We start from the raw sequence: 13869 nt of genomic DNA on the forward strand, positions 1-13869 counted from the left end.
CACCAAGAGAGAAGGTTGAAGAACGCACATCAACCCCGCTGAGGCAAGCAGTGATCACAAGGATGCAAACAAAAGGTACAAAATCCACCACCAAGCACACGGGAGTCCCCCTCCCCCTTGAGACCAGCTCAAGAGCCCCACAATTAAACAAACCGGCAGAAATTAAAGGCCCTCCCACTACACTCCACGGGAGAGACCTTCTAAAAACTGGACCTACCTCCCCTACTAGGGTGCCATGGCGTTCTCCTACCAGGCATAAAACTGTATAAAACTTTAAAAATCCTTTGCCGGCAACCCTGAACCCCCAACACTCCCCTCCCACTTACTGAGGTCTGGAGGCCTGTCCCCCAGGAATTCAGATTCTTGGGTGATTTCTCAAGGTGAGTGGACAGTCCCCGGGCTGCAACTGGTCAGCGCTGACTCTGAGGCACGCGAATGAGGAAGAGGGCACCCGGCTAAGGGGGAGTCACACCCCGCTGGCACTTCCATGCGGTGCGGTGCAGCAGCCCTCCCCGTGCATCAATACGGCCAGGCATAAAACTGAATGAAACTCTAGCTTCCCCGCTGAGCTCTAAGCACTCCCCCCCACTCTCACTCGGGGTCAGGGGCCTGTCCCCCAGGAGTTCGGATCCTTGGGTGATTTCTCGAGGGAAGTGCACAGTGCCCGAGCCGCGACTGGTCAGCGCTGACTCTGAGACACGCGAGTGAGGAGAGGGCACTCGGCTGAGGGGGAGTCACGCCTTGGCAGCACTTCCCTGCAGTGCGGTACAGCAGCCCTCCCTGGGCAACAATACGGCCAGGCATAAAACTGAATGAAACTCTAGCTTCCCCCCACTCTCACTTGGGGGTCTGGGGGCCTGCCCCCCAGGAGTCCGGATTCTTGGGAGATCTCTCAAGGGGTGTGGACAGAGCATAAACTGCGGCCGCTCAGTGCTGACTCTGGGGTGCAAGACAGAGGAGAAAAGGGTCAGCTGGGTGCCCATACCAGAGCGGCAGTTCCTGGAGGCAAATCAACAGCCATTTTTTCTTTAACAGCAAAACGGCTCACTTCTGGATATTCTGAAGCCACACCCCCTGTCTCCCTGGGCAACCAGAGGAGGCCACCAGCGAGCAAAGGATTTGCCTGACACTGCTCACAAACCTGGGAAGCTTCCAGGGCAGGGCCGACTCAGACAGGTAATCGGACACAACCTCCAGCAGCAAAGACGTTTGAACTCAGAACAGCCGGTCTTCTGTAGGCGATTTTAGCAGAAACAGAGACAGAACCCCGCAAAGTTGTCTGTTCTGTTCTGTTCTGTTAGCAACATCAATCAGGGATGGGGCTAAGCCTGAGTGAACACCTCCCTCCCACCACCTGCATCAAGCACTCAAAGATGTCAGGCCCCATCTCCTCCTGCTAGATAGTGGCATACTGCAGTGGCCTGGCAGACTTCCTTGCAATTCAGGCAGGTGCAAACCCCTGGAGTATCTGTTCACTACAGGCAACTGGGTTAGCCATCTGCAGAGATACCAGTGACTGGGTCCGACAGAGGGGCAAAGTGGGGAAGAAGACATCAACCTTCCCAGACTTATCTATTTGCTAGGTGGCTCCTCCTGACTCCACGCAGCACTGGAGTAAGCCATATCAGAGGAGTCACCAGACCCCTGTGATCCAGTTCCCAGAGACCTCTTGAACTCTCCCACCCGAGATAGGTGCCGATTGAGACAATCGATTTGGACCTTTTGAACTGAACTGATAGACTGAGGACTTTTCAGGTGGTGCCTTGGGTATGCGTTTGTAGGAAGGTTTGATTTTCCTTTTCCTTTTCAAATTGGTGCCAGAGGTGGGCGGGGGGGGGGTGACTTAATTGCTGGTTTTTCCACACAGCTGAGACTTCAAGCCAGAGTGAATGTTACAATAGGATCGAACAGAAACCAACTGAAAACAAGACAGAACCACTTCACCCCACCACACAAGACAGGGCCCCAGTTTCTCAGGCCACAACACTGTACGGGCCCTCGATAAAGCCCCAGGGGAAAAATCAAAGGGAGTAAAATGACCATGGGGCAGAATCAGTGGAAAAACTCTGGTAACACGAATAACCAGAATAGATCAACCCCCCCCCCAAGAAAAGATACGGCAGATGTAATTGAAGATCCCATTCATAAACAACTGGCTGAGATGTCAGAAATTGAATTCAGAATTTGGATTGCAGACAAGATTAATAAAATGGAATTAGGAATTCGAGGAGAAATTCAAAAGTTGTCTCAAGAATTTAACGAATTTAAAGACAAAACCACCAAAGACTTAGACACACTGAAGCAAGAATTTACAGCCCTCAGAGATATGAAAAATACAGTAGAATCCCTCAGCAACAGAATGGAGCAAGCAGAAGAAAGGATTTCTGACATTGAACATAAAGTCTTCGAACGCTCCCAATCTCTCAAAGAGGAAGAGAAATGGAGAGCAAAAACAGATCATTCACTCAGAGAACTCTGGGATAATTCAAAGAAAAGCAATATACAAATAATTGGGATATCTGAGAATGATGAAGTGGCCTCGATGGACACAGAGGCCCTTCTGCATGAAATTATGAAAGAAAATTTTCCAGACATGCCTAGAGAATCTGAAATTCAGATAGCAGACAGCTTCAGAACCCCAGCATGATTCAACCCCAATAAGTCATCCCCCAGGCATATCATAATTAGCTTCACTAAACTCAATATGAAAGAGAAGATTCTCAAAGCAGCCTGGTGAAAGAAAAACATTACGTGCAAAGGAAAGAATATTAGAATAACTGCAGATCTCTTGCTGAAACTTTTCAAGCCAGAAGAGAGTGGTCATCGACTTTTAATCTCCTAAAGCAAAATAACTTTCAACCCAGGATCTTGTATCCAGCTAAACTGAGTTTCATTTATGATGGAGAAATTAAATACTTCAATGACATTCATATGTTGAAAAAATTTGCCATGAGTAAACCAGCCCCTCAGGATATTCTCAGACCTATCCTCCACAATGACCAACCCAATCCTATACCACAAAAGTAAACTCACTCAGAAACTTCGGATCAAACTCCAATTTCCACACTGGTGAAAGGATTAAAAATGTCCACTGGACCTTTGAAAAACTCAATACCCAAAATTCCACCAGACTTATCAATACTCTCCATTAATGTGAACGGCTTAAACTGTCCTCTAAAGAGGCATAGGTTAGCTGACTGGATACAAAAACTCAAGCCAGATATTTGTTGCATACAAGAGTCACATCTTAACTTAAAAGACAAATACAGACTCAGGGTGAAAGGATGGTCATCCATATTTCAGGCAAATGGTAATCAGAAAAAAGCAGGTGTTGCAATTTTATTTGCAGATACAGTAGGCTTTAAACCATGAAAAGTAAGGAAGGACAAGAATGGTCACTTCATATTTGTTAAGGGTAATACTCACTATGATGAGATCTTAATTATTAATATCTATGCACCCAACCAGAATGCACCTCAATTTATAAGAGAAACTCTAACAGACATGAGTAACTTGATTTCCTCCAGCTCCATAATCATCGGAGATTTCAACACTCCTTTGGCAGTGTTGGATCGATCCTCCAGCAAGAAGCTGAGCAAATAAATCCTAGATTTAAACCTAACCATCCAATATTTAGATTTAGCAGACATCTACAGAACATTTCATCCCAACAAAACTGAATACACATACTTCTCATCAGCCCACAGAACTTACTCCAAAATTGACCACATTTTAGGTCACAAGTCTAACCTCAGTAAATTTAAAGGAATAGAAATTATTCTATGCATCTTCTCGGACCATCATGGAATAAAACTTGAATTGAGTAACAACAGGAATCTGCATACTCATACAAAAACATGGAAGTTAAATAACCTTATGCTGAATGATAGCTGGGTCAGAGATGAGATTAAGAAAGAAATTGCCAACTTTTTGGAACAAAACGACAATGAAGACACAAACTATCAGAACCTCTGGGACACTGCAAAGGCAGTTCTAAGAGGGAAATTTATAGCACTGCAAGCCTTCCTCAAGAGAACGGAAAGAGAGGAAGTTAACAACTTAATGGGACATCTCAAGCAACTGGAAAAGGAAGAACATTCCAACCCCAAACCTAGTAGAAGGAAAGAAATAACCAAAATTAGAGCAGAATTAAATGAAATTGAAAACAAAAGAATTATACAACAGATCAATAAATCAAAAAGCTGGGTTTTTTGAAAAGGTCAATAAAATAAATAAACCTCTGGCCAACCTAATCAGAAAAAAAAGAGTAAAATCTCTAATATCATCAATCAGAAACAACAAAGACAAAATAACAACAGACTTGTCAGAAATCCAAAAAATCCTTAATGAATATTATAAGAAACTTTATTCTCAGAAATATGAAAATCTAAAGGAAATTGACCAATACTTGGAAGCACGCCACCTTCCAAAACTTAGCCAGAATCTAGTGGAAATGTTGAACAGACCCATATCAAGTTCAGAAATAGCATCAACTATACAAAACCTCCCTAAAAAGAAAAGCCCAGGACCAGATGGTTTCACGTCAGAATTCTACCAAACCTTTAAAGAGGAATTAGTACCTATATTACTCAACCTGTTCCAAAAGGTAGAAAAAGAAGGAAGACTACCCAACACGTTCTATGAAGCAAACATCACCCTGATCCCCAAACCAGGAAAAGACCCAACAAGAAAAGAAAATTATAGACCAATATCACTAATGAATATAGATGCAAAAATATTCAACAAAATCCTAACAAACAGAATCCAGCAACACATCAAACAAATCATACATCATGACCAACTTGGTTTTATCCCACGGTCTCAAGGTTGGTTCAATATACGTAAATCTATAAATGTAATTCAGTACATAAACAAATTAAAAAACAAAGACCATATGATTCTCTCAATCGATGCAGAAAAAGCTTTTGATAATATCCAGCATCCCTTCATGATCAGAACGCTTAAGAAAATCGGTATAGAAGGGACATTTCTTAAACTGATAGAGGCCATCTACAGCAAACCCACAGCCAATATCATATTGAATGGAGTTAAATTGGAATCATTTCCACTCAGATCAGGAACCAGACAAGGCTGCCCATTGTCTCCATTGCTTTTCAACATTGTAATGGAAGTTTTAGCCTCCACAATTAGGGAAGAAAAGGCGATCAAGGGTATCCATGTAGGGTTAGAAGAGATTAAACTTTCGCTCTTCGCAGATGGTATGATTGTGTATCTGGGAAACACTAGGGACTCTACTACAAAACTCCTAGAAGTGATCAAGGAATACAGCAGTGTCTTAGGTTACAAAATCAACATCCATAAATCAGTAGCCTTTATATACACCAACAACAGTCAAGTTGAAAAAGCAGTTAAGGACTCTATCCCATTCACAGTAGTGCCAAAGAAGATGAAATATTTGGGAATTTACCTAACAAAAGATGTGAAAGATCTCTATAAAGAGAACTATGAAACTCTAAGAAAATAAATAGCTAAAAATGTTAACAAATGGAAAAACATACCATGCTCATGGCTGGGAAGAATCAACATTATTAAAATGTGCATACTACCCAAAGCAATATATAATTTCAATGCACTCCCTATTAAAGCTCCGCTGTCATATTTTAAGATCTTGGAAAAACAATACTTTGTTTTATATGGAGTCAGAAAAAACCTCGAATAGCCAAGACATTACTCAGAAATAAAAACAAAACAGGAGGAATCACACTACCAGACCTCAGACTTTACTACAAATCGATAGTGATCAAAACAGCATGGTATTGGCACAAAAACAGAGAAGTAGATATCTGGAACAGAATAGAGAACCAAGAGATGAATCCAGCTACTTACCGTTATTTGATCTTTGACAAGCCAATTAAAAACATTCAGTGGGGAAAAGATTCCCTATTTAACAAATGGTGCTGGGTGAACTGGCTGGCAACCTGCAGAAGACTGAAATTGGACCCACACCTTTCACCATTAACTAAGATAGACTCTCATTGGATTAAAGATTTAAACTTAAGACATGAAACTATAAAAATACTAGAAGAGAGTGCAGGGAAAACCCTTGAAGAAATTGGTCTGGGCGAGTGTTTTATGAGGAGGACCCCCGGGCAATTGAAGCATCTTCAAAAATACACTACTGGGACTTGATCAAACTTAAAAGCTTCTGCACAACCAAGAACACAGTAAGTAAAGGAAGCAAACAGCCCTCAGAATGGGAGAAGATATTTGCAGGGTATATCTCTGACAAAGGTTTAATAACCAGAATCCACAGACAACTCAAATGCATCAGCAAGAAAAAAACAAGGCTGGGCAAGGGATTTGTAGAGAAACTTCTCTGAAGAAGACAGGCGCACGGCCTTCAGACATATGAAAAAATGCTCATCATCTTTAATGATCAGAGAAATCAAATCAAAACTACTTTGAGATATCATCTAACTCCAGTGAGACTAGCCTATATCACAAAATCTCAAGACCAGAGATGTTGGCGTGGATGTGGAGAAAAGGGAACACTTCTGCACTGCTGGTGGGAATGCAAATTAATACATTCCTTTTGAAAGATGTTTGGAGAACACTCAGAGATCTAAAAATAGATCTGCCATTCAATCCTGTAATTCCTCTGCTGGGCATATACCCAGAAGACCAAAAATCACAATATAACAAAGATATTTTACCAGAATGTTTATTGCAGCCCAATTCATAATTGCTAAGTCATGGGAAAAGCCCAAAGCCCATCGATCCACAAATAGATTAATAAATAGTGGTATGTGTACACCATGGAATATTATGCAGCCTTAAAGAAAGATGGAGACTTTACCCCTTTCATGTTTACATGGATGGAGCTGGAACATATTCTTCTTAGTAAAGTATCTCAAGAATGGAAGAAACAGTACCCAATGTACTCAGCCCTACTATGAAACTAATTTGGGACTCTCACATGAAAGCTATAACCCAGTTACAACCTAACAATAGGGGGAAGTGGGAAAGGGAGGGAAGGGAGGGGGGTGCTGGGTAGAGGGAGGGGGATTGGTGGGATCATACCTGTGGTGCATCTTACAGGGGTATTTGCGAAACTTGGTAAATGTAGAATGTAAATGTTTTGGCACAGTAACTGAGATAATGCCGGAAAGGCTATGTTAACCATTGTGATGAAAATTGTCAAATGGTCTATGAAGCGAGTGTATGATGCCCCATGACCATATCAATGTATATGGTTATGATTTAATAAAAAAAATAAATAAAACAAAAAAAGAAACAAAGTATGATTTTATATTCTCTTCAGCAATGTACAAAAGGACAACTTTTGTGTACCTTCACTGTTGTAATTCAGATGTTTGTCCCCCAAACATACGTTGGGATTTGATCGCTCATATTGGAGGTAGGGCCTAACGGGAACTGCTTGGGTCATGGAGGTGGATTCCTCATGAATAGCTTGGCGCCATCCTTGTAATGAGTGAGTTCTTGATCTACCAGTCCTCAGGACAGCTGGTTGTTAAAAACTGTGTACCTGGCCCTCCCCTCCCTCTCTTGCTGTCATTCATGATGTAATCTCTGCACACAGGGGCTCCCTTCCCTTTCTGCCATAAGAGGAAGTAGCCAGAGGCCCTTCTCAGAAGCAGATATCGACACCATCCTGCAGAACAGTGAGACAAATAAAGCTCTCTTCTTATAAATTACTTGGCCTCAGTGATTCCCTTGCAGCAACACATAGAGGCTAAGCCATGACAATGACAATAGTAATGCTAATATTTAATGAATGATCAGAGCATCTTACGCATGCATTTTAGTCTTTGTATGTATCAATCCATTTATTCCTAATAGCAACCTTCTGAAGTAGGTCCTATTATTATTATTATCATTAATCAGATAAAGAAAGAGAAATGCAGAGAACTTAGAACCCTCCTTGGTGACCACAGCTATGAAGAATAGAGCCAGGATTCTAGTCTCAGCACCTGTCAGCCCTTCTTCAAAACTCAAACGTATAACCACTACCTCTCATTCCGGGGGATGGCATCTTGTTGATGGCATGTTATAACAGGTACACACAAATAGGAGACCCATGGACAGGGGTGTGTGTGTATAGGAAATTAAACAGAGACTGGTTCTTTCCATTGTAATGAAAGTAGACATATGCTATTAACGGGGGGAATATTGGGCTATTGTGATTGATAAACAGAATCCTAGGAAGAACACATTAACACATTTTTATTACTTCTTTTCTACGTCTTTCACTAGAAAAATTATTGTATAAATACCGATGATGTGTTAGAAAGATCAGAACTACAAAAATGAAAGTCCATTGTGGCCAAAAGAGCACGGCATCTAAGTACTACAGATAAAGTTCAAGTCTAAGTTCTACCGCTTTAATGGGGTGACCTTAGGAAAGTTACACAGCTTCTCTGAACCTCATTTTCTTCAAAAGTAAAAAGAAAGTCTGTAACCTCAGGAGAACTTTATGATGACTAAATAACACAAAATGTAAACAGTGCCCATGATTCAACAAGTATCTTTAGTTGTGATCAATTTCTACCTACATGTTTGACCTTTCTCTCCTGTTATTCCTTAAAGTTCCTCTACTGTAATTAGATTAGTCTTTTTTACTTTTCTTAAATATAATGGGATTTTTCCAGTCTGCTTGCATTTCTGCTTCCTATGCATTCTTGCCAAAGCAATCCCCCGTCCCCAAGTCCTATCTCTAGGAATTCTACCATTATGTCATCCGGGTCTCCATTAAGTATCACCAGCACCAGCAAGTACTCATTAGCCAATGCCGCACCTCTAAAATCCCAACCTACTCATAAGGCATTAGTCATCATAATACCAGTAGTTAAATTCTTTCCTCTGTCCTGGGCATGGTTCTAAGGACTTTGTATACTTCTTATCTCATTTAATCCTTTGCACAAGTCACAGGTTCTGTTGCTGGCCCCTTAGACAGAGACACGGACAGCGATCACTATTTGCATGTCTTGTTTTCCCAGCTGGACTGAGGGCTCTAGAGGGCAATGAAGCTGTTAACATTTAAACCAGTAGGCTCTGGACTCAAAGAATGTGGGTTCTAGTCTTGGTCCTGATCCTACCAGCCATGTGATATTGACAAACTGCCATAACTCTCCAGCTTATCAATTTTAAATTGTCAAGGAGGATGCTCATATTACTTTCCTCAAAATGTCATTGCTTGAGTTTGCAGTTATAAGAATTTGAAACGTGGTTGGCTAATGGTGAGTCTGGAAAATATCAGTTTACATTAGTTTATGATATACAGAAACATACAGACAACAGTCAACAAAGGTATTCATTACAACCTTGCGTGCTCTATTCCCTCTGCCGGGACTGCCATCTCCCACCCTTACCCATCATCCCATAGTCAACTTGAAGAACGCAAGGTGCGGCTCTCCAAGATCTGGCTGTAGCATCTCCTGCCCTGCAAAGCCTTCCCTGATTGTCCTCTTTCCAGAGAGCTCTCTCCATTGCATTCCCTGTTACCTTTTATACCCAGTTATCCTATACCACTTGGTTCATTATGCATAATGTGAGCTGAACAGACATTGACAACCTGAACTGTGTCTGACAATATGAACTGTGAGCTCCGTGAGTATAGGGACTATGTTTTAACCATCAATCCCTAATACTTATCACAGTACTGACATAAGCTGGGCACTCACATAAGCTTAGCACTCTACTGAATAAATCAATGAATTAAACATTAATACCCAAATGATGAGAGAAGTCACCAATTCATAGCTTACTACTATAAAATTCATGGAAAAGCCTTTCCATGTGCCAAAGCACAGAAAGACATTGTCCTAAAACTGTTTCATAAGACTAAATGGGAGGGTTCTATAAGGCACTAGTTGCATTTACATCAGCCACCTACTCGCTCACCACCCTACCAAGCTATTGATGCTTTAGTGATAGACATTGCAAAACGATACATTTGCCAGCTATTCGCCAGCAATTCATAAACTCAAGGCATTAACAGACACACTGTTTGGCTGCTCAGATATAAGCAGAGCATTATGGAGGGAAAATAATAATTAACTCATAAGGAAAAGGGGCAAGTAAACATTCTATTAAAAGAAGAAAAATCTCCCATGAATATAATCCCCTTCCATTACATTATAAGCATTAAAATTAATGGTGCTGGTTTTTCTGTGGTTTGGATAGTCATTGTATTTAACAAGCCGAAGTTAACTTCACAGGGGAAAAAAAAAAAATAAATTAAATGTGCGGGTGTCTCAGGAAACTTCATTTTCTGAGTGAATAGCCAAGTTGATGCACATCACCCGAATGTCTGACAATCAGTTTTCCATACTGGTGTGTTCTAAATGGGAAAAGAAACCAACTCCTCATTTAAATTATATTGCAAATCACTTCTTGCCTGCTGAATGGCATTCAGCTGCAGTAGGTGGCTTTTACTGTCGGCCCGACTCGACTTTGGCTGATTAATGCTAATTTGAAATGTTTTCTTGTGGGGGGAGGGATGGGCGCTCAGTCATGGTGTGTACGGGGCCGAGGAAATTTTATGGTGGGTGACTGACTCAAAGGCCAACAGCATATTTGCCATCAGATAAAAATGCACATTCACAAACATACCGAGACAAGTCAATTATTCCCCGATTCACTGTTCCCTGGGTCCCTTTGTATAAAGAAACCTATTTATACTCCCCATCAGATGGATACTCAGAAGCATAGTCAACACACTCCCCATTCCACTGTTCTATATTTTATTTCCCAAGGCACCTTCCATTGTGGAAGTCATTAGTTTTGCTCTTTTTGTTCCTGATATAATAAAATAGACATTTTGCTACTGATTTCAGTTGTATTCCCAGACAGCAAGTAGTTAGAAGGCACAATTTTTGACCAACTGAAAAAAAAAAAAAAAGCCAGTAACAACAACAACAACAAAAACCCTATGCTTTTGTAATCTTTTGCTGAGGATGACTAGGGATTGAGACTTCTCTGCCTTGATCACTGATTCATGTATACATAAATACAAAAATCAGGGCTCAAAAGCTTATTATTCTTCTCCCCTTCCTCTATTTAATATTTCAAAGAAACAAACCCTTCTTTGTCTTTGACCCAATATTATGCACGTGAGTCAGATAGTGCACAAATTAGGAAATTCATCTGAACTAACATCTGGGAAAAACCCACAAATTGACACCAGCCATCATATTTCACTTGTCAAATCTACAATTTTCTTTAAAAAAGGAACTAGTACTCATGAGGCCAAGGTCTGTGGGGACATACTCTGCACTGCACTGAGCGTAGCCCTGGTCCTAGGTGCCCCATCACACGCATGTGTGCTGTGCACAGTTGTCATCGATGGTAAGGACTATGTGGTGTACATCTGGGAATATCTGAGCTCAAAACATCTGGCCTGAAATCCTGGCTCTAGCACTTTTAACTGCACTATCCGGGTGAGTTAACTTTCTTTAATGAGCTTGATTTCCTACTTTTCAGGGCTACTGTGAGGATTTAAGGTAAACTAACTTGGAACACAGCATCTCTAACAGACACCCCATTATCATTCAGAGCTATTATTGCCATGTCCTTAAAACAAAACCCGTTTCTGCACTTTCCGAGTTTTGGTACCGTGCTGCCGTAATCACCTGTGAGCACCTTGAGATACTGATTATCAGTGTATCTAATGGGCTAATTTCTATATGTGTAAATAGCCAACATGTTGGAAGACCACATTTGCTGTTGCCGGTGTTGAAGTCAACATGTTTCAATACTGAAAGCTAATTTCCACATGGGTCTTTGACCTTTAAAATTACTGAATATGCTACTCAAATGACAGGACCCTTTCCGTACCTGACACTGATTTGCAAAATTAGGTATCCAGAAGGCTAAAACATAATTTTTATGAGCAAGACAACAGTGTAACAAGTCTGGGAATATGTCATTGAACCTGATTACAGGAAAGTCTTGGTTGTCATCAAAGCACCAGGCTTCTGCTGCCAGGGGCTTACAGAGCAGCTGAGGGCCTCTAGGTAGGGGAGGGAGGGGCAGGCCTCTGTGAGAAGGGTTCAAAGTCACAGGAAGCAGGAAGCAGACAGAGTAAGGCACTGGTTTTCAAATTAGCTGCATACTAGAGTCATGGGGGATTGGCTCCATCCCTCACCTAGGGAATCACAATCTCTATGGGTGCTGCCTGCATAATAGGACATTTTTTATAAGCTCCTAGGTTATCGCAGGATAGCCCAAGTTAAAAAAAAAAAAAGAAAAAGAAAAATCGATTTTAAATGGAAATAATTAACTATGGGTGGCTGCATTTGTCCAGGGATGGAACTTACGTGGGCGAGGAATAGGTTCAAGGTTACACTAGCAAAAACATGTAGCATAATTATCAAAAGACAGCAAGGAACATGGTAAATACAACAACAAAGACGCCTGAGAATCATGCACTATCCGTCTGGGTGAATAAAGCTCTATTTCATAGATACGAAATGTGATCATCAGAGTGGGGGACGAGAGTACATGTCATGAGAGTAAGATGGAGTCAGTCAGGCTGGGGCTGAGAGGACACAGTCACAGCTTGTCTGGACGGCTGAGGTCCTACATGACCTGCATCCCATATCTTCCATCCTTGTTATTTTGTAAATTCTGCTTTAACCTTAAAGTGTATAAATCTCGAGTAGTTTACGGCAATTGATTTAGGGGATTGATTAACTGTTCAATTAGACATGTTTGGGGTCATGGATTATGCCAATTATTGTTGTTTAAGACAAGGGTTAACGTGGTTTTTGCTTTGAACTTCTATGTATAAAACTATAGTTTGGAGTTAGAAGAGTAGAACAGTCTTAGAGAGGCTACTCTCGGTGTTCTCCAAAATTGCTGGCCTTCTGCTAATAAAGTGGACCTAAAACAAACAAACAAAAAAAACAAAGAAAAGGAAGAAGAAAAATTACTGGAGTGGAATAATGTTCTGACATCTGTGGTCTTTCAAAGTGGTCGTCTTCTTCTCATAAGGAAACTGAAAAACATGGAAGAAACAACAGAGAAATGGAACAGAAGAAAGATGTAGGGAGCAGGAAGAGGGGGATGGAGCCCAAGTGGGGCTGGGAGGGCTAGGTGGTGATCAAGCATATGAGGTTGGGGGTGCTGACCATCAAGGATGATCAGAGGCAGGGGCTGGAGCCAAAGGGGGTCTGGGGTCTGGGGTCTGGGGAAGGAGGGGCGGTCAGCTGCCACGCAGCCCATGAGCATACCATCTCTGCAGTCTGGAGAGGGTGACTTGGCTCCTGGTGAAGGCAGGGAGTGAAGGGATAGTGATGAGGAAGCAGAGTGTGGGTCAACTAAGGAGAGAGACCTGCTTCAGCCACAGGTCTCTGACCTGACTTTTTACCTCCATCCCCTTTCACACCTCCATGCTTTCCCATTTTCTGTTTTTTCCACCTAAGGAGCTCTTTTCTCCTTCTCCACCATGCAAATACCATCAAATGTTACTGCCCATGTAAAGTCTTTCCTGATTTCCTCTGGCACAGTCACCGAGCACTTCTCTCTGAATGCTTTATGAGTTCCTGGAGGCACAAAGCATTGGGTTCACAGTACTCTGTACCTCACATGTACACCCTTGACCCTGCATGCTCAGTCTCATCTCAGTCTCTGCTGCAGTGCACAGCACACAGTGTGAATGCACTAATTTTTTGAAAAGGAGTCTATGGCATGCTAAGTAGACATCTACAGCTTTATTCTGTACAGAATCCTTTTTGGATAGTACTTGGAGAATGATCCCACCTAGCCCATCCTTTGGGATTCTAGAGGAACTGACAATCACCACGACTTATCTGTCCCCTGACTTTAGGACTCAGCCTGTGACCCAAGCAAGGCAATTAAGGATCCTTAATCTATAAGAAGTGATAC

At 41.7% G+C, this 13869-nt stretch overlaps 1 protein-coding gene across 4 annotated transcripts in view; it reads right to left on the reverse strand.

Annotated features, from left to right (window-relative positions):
• The window catches only part of DAB1 (DAB adaptor protein 1), a 1288157-nt gene that overhangs the window by 914163 nt on the left and 360125 nt on the right, over positions 1-13869 (reverse strand). The window lies entirely within an intron of this gene.

This window comes from Nycticebus coucang, chromosome 22 (assembly GCF_027406575.1).
Source record: "Nycticebus coucang isolate mNycCou1 chromosome 22, mNycCou1.pri, whole genome shotgun sequence".
Classification (NCBI taxonomy): domain Eukaryota; kingdom Metazoa; phylum Chordata; class Mammalia; order Primates; family Lorisidae; genus Nycticebus; species Nycticebus coucang.